The sequence below is a fragment of the Falco punctatus genome, assembly GCF_963210335.1.
Source record: "Falco punctatus genome assembly, chromosome: 5".
In the NCBI taxonomy this organism is placed as follows: Eukaryota; Metazoa; Chordata; class Aves; order Falconiformes; family Falconidae; genus Falco; species Falco punctatus.
The window spans coordinates 61,763,885-61,783,287 of NC_137584.1; positions in this window are offsets into that span (position 1 = coordinate 61,763,885).

The window sequence follows — 19,403 nt, forward strand, 5'->3', positions numbered from 1 at the left end:
CCCTTCTTTGGTCAGTAACTCTGCTATGATAAATACAATTTACTGGCAGGTTAAAGCCACAAAATAGCCACCTCCCAGCAAAATCATCCCTGAAATATTATAACAATGACCAGTAGATCATCAAACTGCACCCATTTGCAGCCTGACTTTTGCTGCCCTCATGGGATCTCGTTATGTTGCGGAGAGAAAATGAAAGCTATAGCTGGGAGGGAGCTGGTGCAGGCACACAGCACCCTGCGCAGAGCTCTGCTGAGGAGGGAGCACTGCAGGGGGCTTTGATTGATGGCATAATCTGATCAGCGCCCAGCTGCACTTCATTGTAAAAGCTGGTGACAATCAGATCATTAGTTACATTATCATCTGCTGCCTTAGTGCCCGTGAAATGGCAAAGATAAGTAATAGGATATTTTTAGTTTAAATTATGGTTCAAACATTTTAATTGAAAGCGGATTATAATCAATCTGTTTCTAACACCCTTTCCCTCGCCCTCATTCATAAAAATTAATTACCACCATGAAGAGCCAGTGAGTAAGTATACACTGCTCCTGCCCAGTGGTAGCTTCAGAGCCTGGGTTTGCTGCTGCCTGGACTGTTTGCTGCACAGAGCCAGCCCAGATTGTGTGCACAGGTGAAACTAGTCGCTCAGGACAGGTTAACAGCCTTCTCAGAGCTGGGTATGGCCAGCATGGGGTGTGTTGCAAGTCATGGCGAATTAAAAGCGATGGTCTGCTCAGACCCAGGTATCTCAGGCACCTGTTTGTGTCTTGGAGGTGAGAGGAGCTGAAAACACCTAGATTGCCACCGATTTGAAAATTGTTTTCTCAGAGATCTGGCATTTTCAGAAAGTCCCAAACCTTCCCCAAAGTGCTGCCATGCTGGCTGCGAAGGTCAGCACACAAACTACCCCAAATGGCTGAGAGAGCAGCTAACGTGGGAATCCCAGGCAGCTTAAAACTAAGTATGTGCAGCCTGACTCCAAAATACATTGAGGATGTAAGAATAAATACAAAACTGATCCTCTTTTTTAAAAAGAATTAACCCCAAGTCATTGGCTAAACTTTGCCTTGACCTTCTCAAGGCTCATCACTGATCCCAGCCTGTGTAAACAAAATGAGGCTTTGGCCTTAAAACACCTCGTTTGGGAATTAAACTCTTTCCAGCAGCTCTGGAATCTGAAGCAGAAATACTGCCTCCGCCAAAGAAAAATCAGCAATTTTAACTGAGAGAGCTTTTCTTGACCAAAATAAAAGGTTGCTACTGTTTTACTTCCCCCTGGGAAGTGCACACGGCATGGTGCATCCATCAGCAGGGCTGGAAGGCAGCTCCTCGTGAGTTCAGCAGAAGGAAACCATTGCTGTCCTACCGAAAGCAGCCTTGTGCCCTTGGTGCCATTTACAGACCCATGAGCTGGCATTGGGGTATAGCACCAATGCATTTGAGAAGGTTATCTGCCCCATCAGGTTTCGTTTTCTCTTTCAGGATGTTTGAAGCTGGTGGGGAACCTTCATCTTAAGTAGCTTTGATGCTGAGGGGGTAAATATTCAACAGTAAAGCAGTTTCTCTCTACCTTTCAGGCTGCAGGAAGAAGTCGCTAGACCCCCTGTGTGGGGGTCACTGTGCTGTGCTGGGTTAAGGTGAGTGAAGGGGACCCCGGGGAGCAGTGCTAACCTTCTGCCTGAGAAATGAGCCCTTCCCTTGTCACTGGGGAACTTGGGTTCAATTCTTGAGGCTTGAGGGGGTACAAATCCATAGCAGATACTTCCCAGGAGCACACCTTCATGATGAGATTATAAACCATGGTAAAATAGGGGACAAAGCATCTTGCTGAAGGTCAGAGGCCACCACATCGCTACAGAAGAAGAATGAATTTCAAAGGAGGCATCCTGCCCTTGACCTTCAGAAGTTTTGGAGAAATTTGAGCAAGTCAGCTGGCTGTGTCTAAAGGGATGTTTGACTATAGGAGTGCAGGCCAGTACTTCTGCTGCAAATCCTTCTGTTACCCAGGAGGCTGTCTGGGAGCAGGTTGGTGTGGGGTGGAGGCAGGAGGCACCCAGACATCTTAGTGTTTCCTGTGCATCAGCTTAGGCATCTTTTTGCTCCATATAGTAGGAGGCACAAACCCTTCTGGTAGGCATCCAAGGTGGCTTTGCAAATTCCCATGCCCAAAGCAAGGCAGTTACACATTGCTGCACTCAGTGTGGACATAACTGTATGACTGAGACCACTTGCTGGGTAATGGAAGAGTCAAAGCTGTCTGGGGCTGGGAATTAACAGCTTGTTTGGATATTGCAATTTTATGTACAGTTTTCTAAAGCTCCAGTAGATTTATTTGTATAACACAGGATTGGTAACAAAACCCTCCGCTATTTCCACAAATGAAGCAAGCTCAGATTGTTTGTAACATACATTGCAAACAGTGACTTTACAAAGCAAAGGAGTAAGGCAAAGACCTTGATCACATAAAGAACATCCAGTTCAGGAAAGAAATTCAGGTCTTTTTTCTAAATAAGCAAAGAGCCCCACTCTTACAGGCTTACAGACAATTGCAACAAGACCCATCATTTTGTCTATGAGGACGTTTTAGGAGACAGTGCTGAAAGCATTCCTAAAGTCAAGGTGTTATCACCCATGCTTTCCCCTTGTCCACTGAGCCAATCATTTTGTTGTAGAAGTTTTATCAGGTTGGTCACGCACAATTTCCCCTCCATAAATCCACGTTGATGACTCCCACTCACTATCATGTGTTTAACATGGTCAGAAACAGTTTTCAGCTTAACTTTCTCCATCACCTTCCTAGGGATCATGGTGAGACTGACCAGCCGGTAGTTCCCTGCATCCCTCCTTCTTGCCCTTCTTGAAGATGCCAATGACATTTGCTTTCTTCCAGTCCTCTGGACCCTCTGCTGTGACTGTCTAAAGGTTATTGAGAGTGGCCTCGCAGTGACATCAGGCAGCTCCCTCAACGCTCATGGGCACGTTCCATAGGGCCCAAAGGTTTGTGCGTGCCCAGCTTGTTTAAATGCCCAGCCTAAGCCTCCTCCATCGCGGGTAGTTTTTATTGCTCCATATTACGTTGCTTTGTATTCCCAGACCTGGAAGATGATCTAACCTCTGACAGCTACAACTGCATTTAGTGCTTCTGTTCACTTGTTTGTGTACACCTTCCATTCACAGGTAACACTCTTTCCCCAAAGCTCTGGGGGTGCCAGACACTGCTTCAATAATTTAGCTCACATTTAAATAAGTTAAAACATCAATGCATTTTGCAGGTGATAATGCTAACATGATTTTTTTCCAACAACTTGACCCCAAAAAGTGAAGTAAAGCATTCTGAAAGTTCGCTGTTACTCAGAACTTGTGTGTGTCAAGTAAAAAAATCCACTGACTTCAGAGAGCTGTGGAGGCTGCATGTGTCACCTCTGCAGTTACTACCTAGGCCTTTCCCTCCTTGTTTTGCCAGATGTCTGTTAGCTCTTCTGTGAGCTGCTCGGTGCTGGAGCAAAGTCTTTCTGTACCTTTGCAGGAGACACACCATGTTGTAGGGCCCTCCTGAAATAATTTGGAGAAACATAGTTGCTGCAAGAAACCTTTTTTTTTTTCTTTCTTTCTTTTCAGAGACGGGAGTTGTGCTTAGCATACAGAAGGCAACGTAACGAGAAAAACAAACCCCAGTGTCGTTGTCCATGGCAAAGCACCAATTGAACCTTGCTGACACAGGGCTGGCGCTGTGTGGTGCTCAGCACCATCCCAGCCTGCTAGGTTGAATAGGAAGGAATAAGGTGAATTGTTGCTTCTGCCCCTTAGCCTGTGGTGGAGTGATTCAGGCAGCAGTAAATCAAGCGCTTCCTGCCAAGCCGTCTCATCACTGAGCACTTGTGGGCTCTTGGTAAAGAGTTGCGTTACAGAGCTCATCATCAGGGCTTTATTCCACTGGGAGAGGAAGAGTCCTTTATGCCTGTAATTCTCACGGTTATGACTCAATTGCTGGTTATTAACATGTGGGCAAGCAGGTCAAATTCACACCGGGTCAGAGGCAGCAAGTAACAAAGCTTGTGTTTGCCTGAAGTCTATCCTCCCAGGTTTCAGACGCAAGAACACATTTGATTGCTTGTAATGACCTTGGTGCGTAGGTTTTGAAACATCATATGATGGTGAGAAATCACACGCACATACATGTACACTGAGCCCAGTTTGCAATTGGTTCCCTATAGGACTTGCATTATTTGCACTTTGGTAGTGCTTAGCCTAACATTTCTCCATGATCACCTCAGTAATCTGAGAGAAGTCCCTCGCGCTGTGTGGCAAGGAATGGGAAGTCCGGATTTATGCCAAAACACAGAGCCAGGGGAGCACAGAGGAGCTGGCAAGGTTCATACAGTCTCCACGGCAGGAGAAAAGGGACAGGGAGAGGCGATAGATGGGTCGCACCAGAGGAGCATGGTAAGCAGTCAAAGCTTAGCTCTGCCTTGGGCATCTGAAGACAAGGCAATGCGGTCTCACCTGGTTGAAACAAGGACAAAAAGAGGTTTCACGGGGAGGCGGTCTGAAGCAGCAGTAGTGACATTTTCTGTGTCTGAGGTTTAGGGCTTCACACAGGTCCAGAAAGAATTTCTAAAAATATCACAGCACCATAGTACTGTTATTTATATGCACATTAATACAAAACACAACACTGTTCAATTAAACCAAAAAGATCTATTACATAAACTGACCTTCTAATAAAAAGAAATGAATTAGCCCTGCACTTGCACATTCTAAATCTGACTTTTGAATGCTTTGAATTGTTTCAGTGTACAGAGGGAAGAATTTGTTTCTTCTTGACACAAACTAACCAAGAAGAGGCCAACCTTGCATCTGTGGAAGACTGAAACATATTTCAGAGGCATCATGTCCTGGAAAATGGCATAAAATGCCCAAATGCAGTGCTGCCTGCTCTGTTTGGGGTGAGCTGGGCAGCTCTGGGCAAGGTGCTCTGTCTCAGTGCCATGTGTATGTGTATGTTAAGCAGAGATTACACAGGCTTCTCTGAAAACATCTTGACACCTCTGGATGAAAGTTTCCATGAGAACCAAACAGGATCTCCACGAATCAGCATTTGCACACAAGACTATGTATGTGAAATTAGATGCTAAAAAATTAGTGGGTGTACAATCTACCCACAAAACTGGGATACTACATCTCCTGTCTTGAATCCACTACCACCCCATGGCAGTCAGTAGTCCAGGAAAAACTGTCCTACTCCCAGAACTGAGATTAGTTGAGCTGAATAAAACAAAATCTGTTCTTTGGGGAGGACATGGGACACAGGGGACCAATTTACAAAAGTTTCCTAACTGATACCCAAAGGACCAATTACAGCCAAAAAGTTATAATCTCATTTACATACAGCATGATTTCTGTACTTCTGAAAAGGTACTACTGCAGGAAGACTTGAACTATTTTTCTCTCCTGGAGATGGCACTGAAGGCAAGTTTTCCTTCATCAAGTACCATATTGACTTCTCTGGGTTTGCTGAATTCCCAGCATTAGTGTCTGCTCAGCCATGTTTTGGAGATGGTCACCCTGTGGTAGTGCATTGCAGTGGAGTGTTGCTGCCTCATGTGCTGGCAGAGGAACAACCAAGAGAGCGGAAAAAGCTAGCACATTGCTCAGGCATCTGGCTCTTTTGGGAAGCAGTCCCTTGGGAACTGAGTGCCACAGGAGAGCATCATTCAACATTGTGGAGCTGCATGGAGTGGAGGTTTGCTTCCTGCCTGCTGCAGGCAGCAGATGCTGCCTTTGCTGCTCTCCTTTTCCATCCATCTGGCCCTGAATTTACAGAGCAGCAGCTGCCAGCACCCCTTCCTGGCTGGACCTCAATGCTTTGCCTCCCCACCCTGCAGTGCCAGTAGCCCCCTGCCCCAGCACCTCCTGCTGCCACTCGACGTAGGCAGTGAGCACGACTGGCAGTGGCTGCTGTTCCATGCCGGCATTACTTCATGATTTACATTTCCTAATTGAAAGCCCTGCTCATATATTCAGCAGTCTGTCGGTGCTTCAGGCTGTGTATGTGCAACGCTAAATGGAAAATGAGCTAGAAAATATTACGAAAAACTTCAAAAGCTCAGGCACAGCTGTTTGATCCTTTGTCAAACAGCAGACAGATTATGCTCTCCCATTTCCAACTAGGAGAAGGAACATTAGGATTACAGAAAGTAGTTTCACAAGGAAGAGTCCTGGCCAAGCAAACAAAGATTTGCAGCACTGATGAGGACAAAACGTACAGAATACAATGTACAGGATTAGTTTAAGTGGATAGATCTCAGGATCGTGATGATCACAAGCGATGTATTTGCAGTGCTCCGAATTTCCTTCAGATTAAAAACATAAAAGCGGTTGGCTTTGTCCCCTTGCTTCACATCTGAGCACCAGCAGTGTGGGATCTTAGCCCCGCTCCACGGGATCTTAACCCCCCTCCCTTGGGAGCAGAAGGCCTGTCAGGATGTCCTTCTACCTGCATATTTTGCTCCATTTTAGGGACCAGCCTTTAGCTGTGGCAGATGAAGAATTCTCTCCCTGCTATAAGCTACATTCCCTGCACTCCCCATGTAAATGACTGCTGATGCACCTGAAGCAGCAAATGCTCCCACGTGCCAGCAAGCCCTTGCTGCACAGAAGCAGCATGCTCGGCAGGGGTTTGTCCCCAGGCATGGACAGGCATCACTGTTCATCTTAGCTCAACAGCTCTAGTAAAAATATTCTTCAGCCACAATTCAGAGCTTTTCATTACCACTTAGTAATGCTTTTCCTAAGTATTAACAACCCTCCTTTCACTCATCACCCTTGCAGTAGAAGGGAGCATGGCAAAGCCTGCGTGCACATCCAGTGTCTTGCCTCCCATGGATACTCCTTGGTTATACATCATGCCTGCACACCAGGCACTTGGTGTGCACGTCAGCAGTCATCGCCTCTACTGCATTGCAGGAGATAAGGGGAGAGGTGAAGGGGTACTTGACTGGATTTGGCTTGAACCAAAGACTGGAAAGGAGCTGGGTGAGCTCTTATTGTCCATACCTGGCACAGACAAACCAAAAGCAAGGGCTGAAGCCAATCTTGACTTAATTCTCTGTGCATGCTACTCGCATGCACCACCTTCTTGTCTCATCAATTGCTCTTCCACCCACCTGACATTTTGCTCGCTAATGAATAACGTGTCTGTCCTTCTCCTAAGGCAGATTCAACAGCACAACAACCTTTCTAACTACAGCATGCAGAGGCAAAAGGTGACAGTGTCACAATCCCTTTTAGAAACATCAAAGCGTCTCTGGCTGAAAGCAACAGAGGCTCCCTTCAAGTAATGGATTCTCCTTTGCAGAGTGGCAGCCTTGAGAAGCACAACTACAGAAAGGCTTATTGGTTAATCTAGACTGGACTGGATCTTCAGAACGGAAATTTTTATTTTTGAACACTTTTGGTTCAGCATTCAGCAATGGCACTCATCACTGTGCTGCCCAGTGAGGAGTCTGCCCTCACCAAGCACTACACTTGTACCATTGCTTGTTGGAATGGTAAAAACATGTGAATATTGACCAGGAAGAAGAAAACGTACTCTGCAAATGAAATAGCAAGTTATTGCAAAAGAAAGCTGGAGACTACTATGAAGTCTTTCAGACTCATGTTAATTTGTTAGTATGTAAGCACCTGTAACTACCAAGATCATTATGAAGGGGAGAATGAAACAGCAAACTGTTGGTACCACGCTTTGGATCAGTATTGCAAGCAGTTTCCTTAAAGTAAAACAAACAAAAATTAGATTGGAGAAAACCACCCACACCATGCACAGCTAATAAAATCCTGTTTTAAATTAGAGAGGAAATAAAGTCAATTCACCTGACGAATAAAGACTATCCACTCGTGCCAAGAAAATCCTGTGCAATACAGTTTCCTCATTCAAAGCGCAGGCAGCATATGCCATCAGTTTGCTTTCTAACAAGCAGATCCTTCTCTTTCTCCAAAGGGAGAAAGGGAAAAAGGCTAGAGAGGTTTCATCAAAAGCATCACTAAAACAGAGGTAACCTGTTCAGTACATGTCAGGATTGCTCATGGCTGAGTGCCTCACTACGGCTCAGGGAGAGCTTCAAAGCTTAAGGACACCTTCCTGAGATGCCTCCTGTCATTCAGGGAGTCATCACCTGTAAATGAGCACATTGTGGGAGAGAAAGGGAGATAAAGCAAAGGGGTGGGGGGTGGGGGGGAACCCAGAACACTGAACTCCAAGAAAAACCTTGACATTTAAACCCCAGATCATGGATGTTATGTCTGGTGGTGTGAAACCCCCAGACTAAGGCTGACTGTGTGAATGTGGGGATTCCCACAAGCAGAGCTTTTTGAACACACAGCCCTCCTCTGACTGAACAGAAAACATCTTTGAACATTGAGCTGGCTGGAGGCGGCCATGAGTCTTTGGAGTAAGACCCTATTCCACTGCTCAGTGGTGTGTCATGAAGGTTGAACTTCAGAGCAGAAGCACAGTGAACCTTGGGGCACCATCACCCAGGGGAGAGACCACAGCTCTGGCAGCTGGAATGCGGTAACTCCCACCGCAGCCATCAGCCATCAGGCTGGCTCCTTCAGACTGGCCTGAATGGGAATGTCCCTTTCTAAGGTGGCCTTTCTCTGCTCGTTGTGGTGCCTCCTATGAAAGATAGCTACAAAGAGCACCAAAGAGAATGGCAAGGAGCTTTCTTAAAAGGGACTTTCACACCAAGACATGTTTAAAAGCAGCAGTGACAGGGCAAAGAGCTCCCTTGGCTGGCAGTTTTCCATCTCTCCCTTGCCAGCGGTGCAGATCTGTGCCGTCCATCCAAGCTGTCACCCTCCCACCGTGTTTCCCATCCTCATCCGAGCAAGGCCCCATGCAGGGAAGCGGAAACGCTCAGAGTGGTTGCCAAACTATCCCGCTTACAACATGACAAACCCAGGCTAGTGTGGTCCCCACCACACTGTTTCCTGAGATAGAAAGCTGCTTGGAAGGCCTGGGGGAGCCATGAGGAGCCCCAGCCCCTGCAAGCCCATCGCAGCCTGGGGGTGCTCTCTTAACCCACAGAGGGTGCCTTTGCTTTCCTTAAAGAAAATTCACTGTTTGTGCGCTGTGTTCCCTGCCGCGGCTCTCAGCAGTTATTCTTGAAGGCCGGCAGCAGCGAGGGTGCTGCTGTGGGGAAGGGGGGCCAGGCTCAGCCCCCCAGCTCAGCTGCTGGCTTCATTCCCAAGCTCCACTTCATACCGTCAGCAGGGGCGATCCCCGGGCAGGGCGGGTGTGCACGGCCCTCCGGAACTGAGATGGATTCCTGCTGTCCTCTTAATTGGCAGCACAGACATGGCTGTAATTTAGTTTAGGAATAGTAATGTAAATGTAAAATAGTTTAGGAATAATAATAGTAAGGAAGAAAATTCTTTCTGCAGCCTTCAAGCTTCATTTCAGCTCTGCGATTTTCTTAGAGTACTCAGCAAAACTGTTTGAATGCCTGGACTCTACCATAAGAAAAAGAAGGCTTGGATTTCCATTTGTCTTGGATGAATATTTATCTTTACTAGTGATTTATCACCAGTCAGTATTTAATCACCAACAACATTTACCCTAGCAATGGGCACATCAGCCACCATTATTAATGTGATAAGGAAGTCGGTTCTGGTAAGGAATAGCTGTTCTGTTTCTCTTGCAAAGACAAGGGAAAAAGTGTTTAAAGCCAGCCTTTGGTTCTGATTTATCTCCATAACAACAGCTGCAAACCTGTTTATTCTTACAGCAAACACTGGTGCAGCTGGCCAGGCCGCACTGGGCACCAGACAGTGGAGAGGTGAGATACACAAATAAAGCTTCTTCATAATAACACCAAATCAGCACTTAAGGGAAACTGCCCCATTCCTGCTGGGAATTTCTTTTGGCTGGAGGTGGGAGACATGAGAAGTTTACACATTTTACCAAAATTTAGGATATCATGTAAAGGAGATGGTCACATCACAGTTCTCTGTAAGGAAGCACAGTACCTTCTAGAGATGTTTGGCAATGACCACCATTCATCCCACCCCCCCAGCCCTTTTTTTGCAGGGAAGTTCAGGGACCCCTATTATTTAGCAGTACTGAAAAAAAAAAGCAACATTTAATTGCAGTAGGCTATTTATAAACCTGCTCTTCCAAAGAGACATGTGCAGGGAAGCAAATGAAAAGGGCCACTGCTCATGCCTAGGAGAGTTTGATCTCACTTCCATTAAACTTCTGAAAACAAAGACTTGGAAAGAAAGCCACACAGGCTTTGGGGGATTCTGGGGAGGGCAGGAGCTGGGCATCCCACCTAGAGCTTGCACAGCTTCTCCTCATGTTGCCCTACACTACCCTGTACTGGCCATCCTGCCCATCCCTGGGCTGAAGGGCAGAGCCCCCATCCCCTCAGCCCTGACTTTACCACTGCTGCTCTCTGGGAGACACCCTACCTGCCCCAGAGAAAATACTGCCTTTTTTTTTTTTTTCTGCCTTTTTTTTTTTTTTTCCCCAAGAGAACATGGGGAGATGAGAACAGAAGCATCTTGTCAGGAGTATGCATAGCACATACACATTTGTATAGCGAGCACTGCTTCTCCCTCACTGAATTTTTGACCCCTCTGATGAGGCAGGAGATAAAGAAGGATGTGAAGAGCAGAAAGGTGTTCCTCCCACAGGGATGAACACAGTGCTTAGCTCTGTCAGAAAAAAAAATACTCCACATTTGTGCAGGGTGACCCAAATTTCTCTTTTAAAATATGCATGAAGCTTTAATCTTTTTCTTTCCCCTGATATATCACTTAAATTCAGAGCAATGGTGATGTCTACATCCTGACAGACACTCAGACTGTTTCATTCAAGGTATTCATAAAATATTTCACACACTAAGGATGGTTGTCACTACAAAGAGCAATTCCTACATAACCGTAGCAATTATTATGATAGCATTGGCATTTATGTATTATGTAAACAATATTTTTTTCTTGCCTGTGCAGAAGATGCTAAAAGGAAAAAAAAAAAAAAAGTAATATCAAACTTTTACAAATGTTTACAAACTACTTCACACAAAGTACCTAATTTTTCAGCTAGCACTTGAATAGTCCTGGAGGTAGGGACGGGGTCTGCGGTTGCCCACCTGTCACAGCTGAGTGAAAGGAGGCAGCCGCCCTGATGCTGGTGCCCCTTCTGAACCTGGCAAACTTTTTTTTCTCCTGGACAACACTCACCGCTCATCTAATCACTGATTTGAAAACTCACTCAGGGAACCAAAGTAATGATGGAGTCAAACCCGCTTTGACCCAGAGAAGCTAGAACTCAAGTTTTCCAAGTCCTGGGCAAGTGCCCTGGCATGTGCTTGCAAGTTGTTATGAGGGAGGAGGAACCAGAGCAAAATGCGTAAAGCCAAGCCCTTGCCTCCTTGCTAAGGAGCTACTCTGAAGACAGTATAAGATTAAAAGAGGTAACTGTTGTGAGTCCTTCAATCAGGCAACTAGTTGGATCTACTTTCATGCCTGAGATGAGGGTAGCAGAGGCACCTGAGAAATCATGGCTTCAGATTAAGGTGGTTCATGGCTCTCACTCCATCTATGGCCAGTGGAGAGAATTATGCCCCTAACATGAGTCTCTCCATCACTTCTCATAGCTCCAGGAGCTCTTAGATATTTCCTCAGATTATACACATCACCTGAGCTGCATCCAAATTTTTAAATCGGTGGAGAGAAGAGCTTTGAACTGGCAAGCGTATCTCGGTAAGTCTAAGTCCAGTCCCTCTGGGCCCCACACCCATGGTCAAAAAAAGCATCTGAAATCCATTAATTTAAAATCTGCTTGCCTCAGTGTAATTGAAATGCAAATCTTAGCAAAACATCTTGGCTAAACTAATGAGTTTCTCTTTCAGTCATGCAGTGATGCCATTCTTACAAACCAATTTGTTTGACACAAAGCACACAGGCTCTGGAGACCTCAGAATCTACCAGCACTTACGCTTATGCACGATAAAATTGCCACATCAAATGAGAAATTAATTGTTACTAACAGCAGGACTTGTCTGATGTACTCAATTTAAATTGTACATCTTTCAGAATAACATGAATTGTTCATTTAATGGACTTTTACATGGGGACAATTGTAGCAACACCTTTAAGACCTCAAACATCTGCAAGAGCCTCAGAAAAATCACACTGGGGCTGAAACAATGTTTGGGACATCAGAGACTTGGTAAGATGGAGTAATTCTAAACGAACTTTCCAGTCTAAACAGAACCAGAAACAGCAAATTGTTTTGTTTTTGAACTTATAACACCAAAAAATGAAGTATCTGAATCACTAAATATCAGCATTTCAAAGAGTTCACTGCAAATAAGAATAAAAAATCTGGCATATGTAACATATTTACAAGTGTAATGTATCATGTATAAATATGTAATGTAAATACATGTATTTGTACACATATATAGTGGTAATTATTTATGCACAATAATGTCTAATTAGAAAAACCCACAAAAACAAAAAACTTGTTAGATGATTGAGAGATACCTGGCAAAAAATACAAAGATATTTGAGTAGCTGTACAAAAGCCATAGCCCATTTGGATGTTGGATCATTCCGTATTATCTGTCTGGTTATATCTAGTGGTCTTTTTCTTGTTTTAAGGGCATCATCTGAAGCTCTTGAGTTTCTTCAGTGCAAGTACTTTGCGCCTTATCTTATAAAGAACTGAACCACACTGATAGAGAAACTGACAGCAAAGTCCCTAACCCAGTGTGGTTTATATCACTGCAGACCTTGGAGTGCCCAGGTAAGACGGCAGCTGCCCTTGGAAGTTACTGTGCAAACCTAGTCAGGACAGCCCACAAGGTGAAGAGCTAATAAACCAAGGAGACAAGACAGTAAATAGATGGGATGATGATAGGTGTATTCACCATATACAATAAAGACAGATGCTGGATTCCTTAGCTGTTGCTTAGCACACACCTAGCGTGTTAACCACCGTGAAACCATCTCCCCTGCCTAGCTGAAAAGAGTACTTGTGTCAAAAAGAGTATTTGCACTGACTGTCATTCAGGACATTTCATGAAGAGTACTGCCCAAATGGGAAATAATTTGCTGTCACACAGCATTAGAGATGTAGGTGAAAAGGCACAACCCGCGCTGAGATTTAGAATATTGACTGGTGTCCGTAAGAAGGACTTTGAAACAGGATGGAATCAGAAGAAGAGGAAAACCCAACTGTTAAGTGATGCAGAAATCATCAACTGCTAGGAACTACATTGTTCAATAATAGGCTATCAATTTTCAATAAGCTATTCAAGTGTTAGAAAACACTGCAAATATGTCCTACAAATCGGTTGCCTACTTGACCTAATGCTCCACAGTCACTTTTTGTGAAGACGGAGATGGAGCAAACAGGCAACAGCAATCCCGTCCTCCAGGAAACAACCTGCTGCAGCCACAGAGTTTGTGGGTGGGTGTAATAACTGTTGCAGTGCCAAGGAGACACTGAACAAGGCCAATGGAAATGCTGCCGTAGACTTGCCAGCTAACACCACCTGTGTTCAGAGAGAAACAGGGCAGCTGTCAGTCTCTGACTAAGGAGGTATTCACATCTCACAGCAGAATTATGGTGTATTCTTCAAGTTCTGCTTCAAAACTTCTGGGACTTTTTTTGACATCTGAAAGGCAGGAAATGGATCAGGGCAAATTCACCTGTGGTGTAAGCCTATTTATTTCGCTCGATTTAGATTAGATATGAAATTTGTTCCCACTGGGATTTTAAATGATGATTAAATTTGAAATGTCACTATCAGGCTTCAGAAAAGTGAGAGCTCTGGTAGGCACATATGGCCCATGGAAAGAAATGATGTTAAGCCACCTGGAGGGCAGCCATCCATCTCCCTGAAAGAAAATCATTAAATTCTTCAACCAGAAGCTGATTTCAACCAGAACCAGAAGTTACAGGACTTTTTTTAAAAGAGTAACCTCCTAGGTGTTGTACTTTGTCTCCCTGAGAGTGGTGGAAGTTGCCAAATTTCATTATGGCAGGGATAAGACAGTTGGACCTTGTGTCCAACAAGCTGTAGCAGCTGTATGGTACCTATAACAGCCTCTGAAGGAACGCAGTAATTTCTCTCTTCAGTGCTGCAGTTGGTTGACAAATCTGTAACACAGCTCCAGATGTTGGAAGACAGATGTTCAGCACCGCTCCAGGTGTTAAAAAATGTGCAGAGGTTCTTACGGGTTGAAGATCTTCTGCCCTCATGTCAACCTTTGTCCGGTCTCAGCCAGGTGGCTCTTGACACCTCAGTGGTGTTCATCAGGGGCATAGGTGGGAAGGAAATACAGCTTTGATTTTATTTAGACAGTTGTTCAGCATGAGCTGGACTGGAACAACCTTCTTTGCATTGTAAATGAGTCGTTATTGGGGCAAGGAGAATACTAAGACCTAATAACGGCTGTCTCTCTATACTCCTAGCCTTGCCAGCAAACATGTGCTACTTTAACAGAAAATGAAACCAGTGATAAATCTTTAAAAATTTGATAAAACTCCTACCTTTACAGCCCTATTAAACCACTACCTACCCTAAGATTTTCTGACCAGGCAGTATTGGAAACTTGGTTTCAGCAGCTCCTCTCCCAAAATTAAAATTAATTGCCTTTCTTCTGTCAGGAGACAGTTACGTTTCCCTCCCACTGAAGATCAGAGGCACTTTGGTGTAAACACATTTCTCCCGGGTGATGGCATTCTGGACTTGCACTATGCAAGAGTCCAGTCTCACTTGCAGTGCAGAATAAGCGAGTACATAACAGTGACCACCTTGCCTTTCCCATGAAGCTGAAGCATGTGTTGCAGAGCAGCTTCATGGGCTGTGGATTCCTGTCTAAGCTTCCTCACAACTTGCTTGTGAGCAAAAAGAGATATATTTTTCTTTTCTGAATGTTACTTTAACCTTACTGAAAGCTGGTCAACAGAAGCTTTGGTGCTTCTTCTCCAGGCACTGGTTTGCCAGTAATGAAACATTTTGGAGGCACAACTGGCCCAGAAGGCCCCATTGAAGAATGGGTTGTCTGAGAAAAAGCATGCAATGGGCAGATGGGAATGCTGGGGAGATGGCAGAAGAAGGGGAGACACTCCTTCAGCAAAGTTTGGGTGAATAAGTTTTCAAAATATATTTAGGGACTGACAAACAGTAAGATCAATATTTGGACTAGAGGTTTTCAAAAAGTGCTTTGAAGTTGGTCCAGTGTTGGCCCTCGTAACAGTGAGAGCTTTCTCATGAACCATGACAGAAGTCTGAGGTCAGTGCTTGGTTCCTCTTGAAACAGCCCAGCACCAATGTCCCATACACTGAAGCAGTATTACTGCATGCCCTCAAAGAGTTGCAAAGCACATAAAAGCAGGGATAAATTTATATCTGGAGACATATGCAGCTTTCCAAAGTGGCAAGGAGATCAGTGGAAGAGTTAAAATCAAAACCACAGAAAAAAAAAGCAATACAATTCTATCTTATTTTGCTTAATTTAAAGGATTAGAATGCAGACACTCACCAAAAGAGGAAATCTTGTTAAGAAAAATAAGGTAGACAGGGTAACTGCAAGAGTTAAATCTTTTAGAGGGGCATTGAGACAATTTAGATTTGCCTCTTCAGGAGTACAGAAATTTTAAAAAAAAAAATATCACAAAATAATAGAAGAAAATTGGGGACATCGAAAGGAAATCAGCACAGCTGTGCACCCAGGTAAAAGATGTTACTAAAAGCAAGACAATATTCTTACAAACAATCATGGTGTCCCTCTAATGATGATTGCAAACTCTGCTAGTACGCAGGCCAAAAATATGCAAGGAACAACTTGTAAAGCATATTTTTACAAAACCAAAACTTTTTTGAACTCATTAAGGTTAGAGGACATACAAATGATCCACATGTCATGGGATTTCCTACAGAAAATAAACCATGGTCAAACACCCAAGTGACTCTCTTCACATCTGCAGTTACCATTAAGTAGCTTGAAGTAGGCTCTCTCTATCTAGAGTGTCCACTCCCACTTTTTTTTTTTGTCGAAGACACAGAGGCTCACTTTCCAGATGCAAAACTGTCAGAAGAGCTATGAAATAACGGGCAAAGTAAAGAGGAGGTGAACAAGTGGCAAATGGACAGAACGAGCGGTGGTGAATGGCCGGGACCTGACTGCATTTGCTCTGGAGTTCTCAAGAAACTCAGAGATAAAGCAGCTGAACTGCTGCCAGCAGCACCCACCCTCTCACCTAGCATCAGAGGGAAGGGGAAGATGGAAACACGATGACATTAGCCCCAAGAGGTGCCAGGGAGGTCGGGCCACTGCAGACCCAACTGACAGGAAAAACGTTCAGTGCTGTGAAGAAGGGCACAGCTGAGCACATGGCTCACTGCAGCAGGCTGGAGGAGGCTCAGCCTGGGCTTCGCAAAGGGAAGCCATGCTCATCTGTTGTCACCCTTTAAACACAGTAACAGCCCAGACCTCCTTGTCCATGATCTTGTGCCAGCTCCCTGGTTTTCCAACAGGCTCTCTCAAAGCCTCCAGAGCTTGTTAAGAGGCTCTGGTGCCCCAGTGAATGGAAAGGGCTTCACACCGATCAACAGCTTGTTAGAGGATCAGAAACAGAGGGCAGAACTGAACAGGTCATTTGCAGAGTAGAGTGAGATCTCACACAAATCGGTGCTCAAGCTGATGCTACGCAACATATCCACACATGGTCTGAGGCAAAAAAAGTTAAAAAGGTTTTCTTCCAGGACTAATTTAATCAAGGCATTAAAGGAATTTGGACAAGATAAGAACTAGAGAGGACTTTGTGATACTCAATGGTTGTACTGTGAAACTAGATGAAATGCAGCTTCCCACTAAAATGTCAGCTCAGTAGTAGTAGTGACACAAAAAAAAAAAAAAAAAAAAAAGAAGAGGAGAAGGAGAGGAGGAGAGGAGGAGAGGAGGAGAGGAGGAGAGGAGGAGAGGAGGAGAGGAGGAGAGGAGGAGAGGAGGAGAGGAGGAGAGGAGGAGAGGAGGAGAGGAGGAGAGGAGGAGAGGAGGAGAGGAGGAGAGGAGGAGAGGAGGAGAGGAGGAGAGGAGGAGAGGAGGAGAGGAGGAGAGGAGGAGAGGAGGAGAGGAGGAGAGGAGGAGAGGAGGAGAGGAGGAGAGGAGGAGAGGAGGAGAGGAGGAGAGGAGGAGAGGAGGAGAAGAGGAGAAGAGGAGAAGAGGAGAAGAGGAGAAGAGGAGAAGAGGAGAAGAGGAGAAGAGGAGAAGAGGAGAAGAGGAGAAGAGGAGAAGAGGAGAAGAGGAGAAGAGGAGAAGAGGAGAAGAGGAGAAGAGGAGAAGAGGAGAAGAGGAGAAGAGGAGAAGAGGAGAAGAGGAGAAGAGGAGAAGAGGAGAAGAGGAGAAGAGGAGAAGAGGAGAAGAGGAGAAGAGGAGAAGTGAGAAGGGCCATTTGGAACAAGATACTAACCCAAACATACAGCTGGGACCCTGGGTACTTATGTACCCTGAGTGCTGTAGAAAGTCCCCTGGTCTCAAAGACAGTAAAGGAAAAATTGGTAAGTTCCTTAGAAGGACAGTCAGATGTTGGGAGCAGCTTTCAGTAACTAAAGTCACTAAGACTCAGGCTAACAAAAAGATACACCCAAACCCCACAAAACAGCATTGTCTATAAAATTGCAAGTGTCATAGACAAGCAGGGATATTTCTCATACTTTCCAACACAAGTAGATGGGGTATCAAATGACACTAGTGAGTGTCAAGTTCAAAACCAAAACAAAATTAAGAGGTTGCTGCCCACACAACATGGGGAGAAGATGATAATCTCCTTGTTGAATGACATTATGGATGCTAAAAAGCTTCCTGGGCCTCAAAAGATTTTTTTCTCTAGCCAATAGGAAACACAGTACAGACCTGTCCTAAGAGGAAAAATAGAGAAATGTGTAAGTGCAACTGAAGAAATCTTTTATCCAAGTGCAAGACAAAAGATCTCATTGCATCCATGTATGAAAACCCATGTAAGCAGTTTCTGTTTGCATTTTTAATCAGATCCATTTTCATCTTTCACTTTGGAGTCTTACACCCATTACTAAATTTCATATAGGATGCTAATCACTAGAAGCAGGTACATGTACTTCGTTTTTCCCAAAATAGATCAGAAACAAGCACAAAGGCGGCTAGAAGCTGAGGTGTATTAATTATTCCTTCCAGTAGCAGTCTTATCCAGAAGATGTCACCAAAACACAAGCAGTGCTGAGAGTCCTTAGAACAAGGAACATAAATGGAAGGACTTCAGGCCTGTATAAGAACAACTGAAAAATCAAGAAGGATGGTGAAAGAACACCTTGGTGCCCTGTTGTGTGATAGCCGAATCCAAGCAAACAGAAACCAGGTGGTTAGTTAAGGTGGTATCAGTGCCTGGAACAAAGTCTCTCGGTGCTTCTGACGGTTCAGTCTAGCATGGCAGAAGTGTTGCCACTGCTGCAACCTCAAGCAGATCAGCAACCAGCAGCCAGTCTCTGACACGTAAATATCATTTCAACTTCTTTGTGACAGCTGAGCACAGGTATGAGCCAGCATGGCTCATGTTGACTAACACACTGGGGCTAAGAAGAGATGCTATTGCGGGAAGAAGTTCAACACAAAGCACACAGACCAGGACAACGGCCAGCAGGAATTCCTCCGAGTCTTGAGCTTTGGGTTAAGGGTTCTCTTGACCCTCTCTGGCACCAGGAGATAAGCTCCATGTCATCATGTTTATCCTTCTCTAAGAAGAAAACAGAACAAATCTACCTGGTAATGGCAAAATCCACAGATGCTTTAGGACTGACAGTCTGTTAGGGTGCATCACTATCCGAGTACCACTTTCCGCAGACCTCCCTGATGGAGGTGTTCTAGGAGAAATAACAGTGTGAATCACAGAGCTTTTAAACTCAATAGCCCTTTATTCAGATCTTGTTTGTACACATGATTACCCTAACAATTTACACCGTTTTGAACATAAAGTTAAAAATAGTATTTTCTCCAGTGGTATTTGCACTGTTATGCGAAAGGGTGTTGTAAGAGGTGCTCCTAGGAGATTGTGCATAACAGTTGCATAATATGAGAAATCACATTCTAATAATGTCAGTTTGCAGGTTTAGCCTAATATCTAGGAACCTTAGGCTGATGGAGAGTGTGTCCGTTGTGATTCTGTATTAATCGAAACAAAGGAACGAGACTAGGTCTAGCCTAGAAAGAAAAAATCTTCTGTTACCTTGAAATCTGAAGGTATTTCAGAATGAAGTACAAGTGTCCTGAGCTAGCTGTAGTCTCGACAGATTTTGTTATATGCTTCTATATATATTATAGGAACAGCCTACTTACATAATTAGATTTTCAAT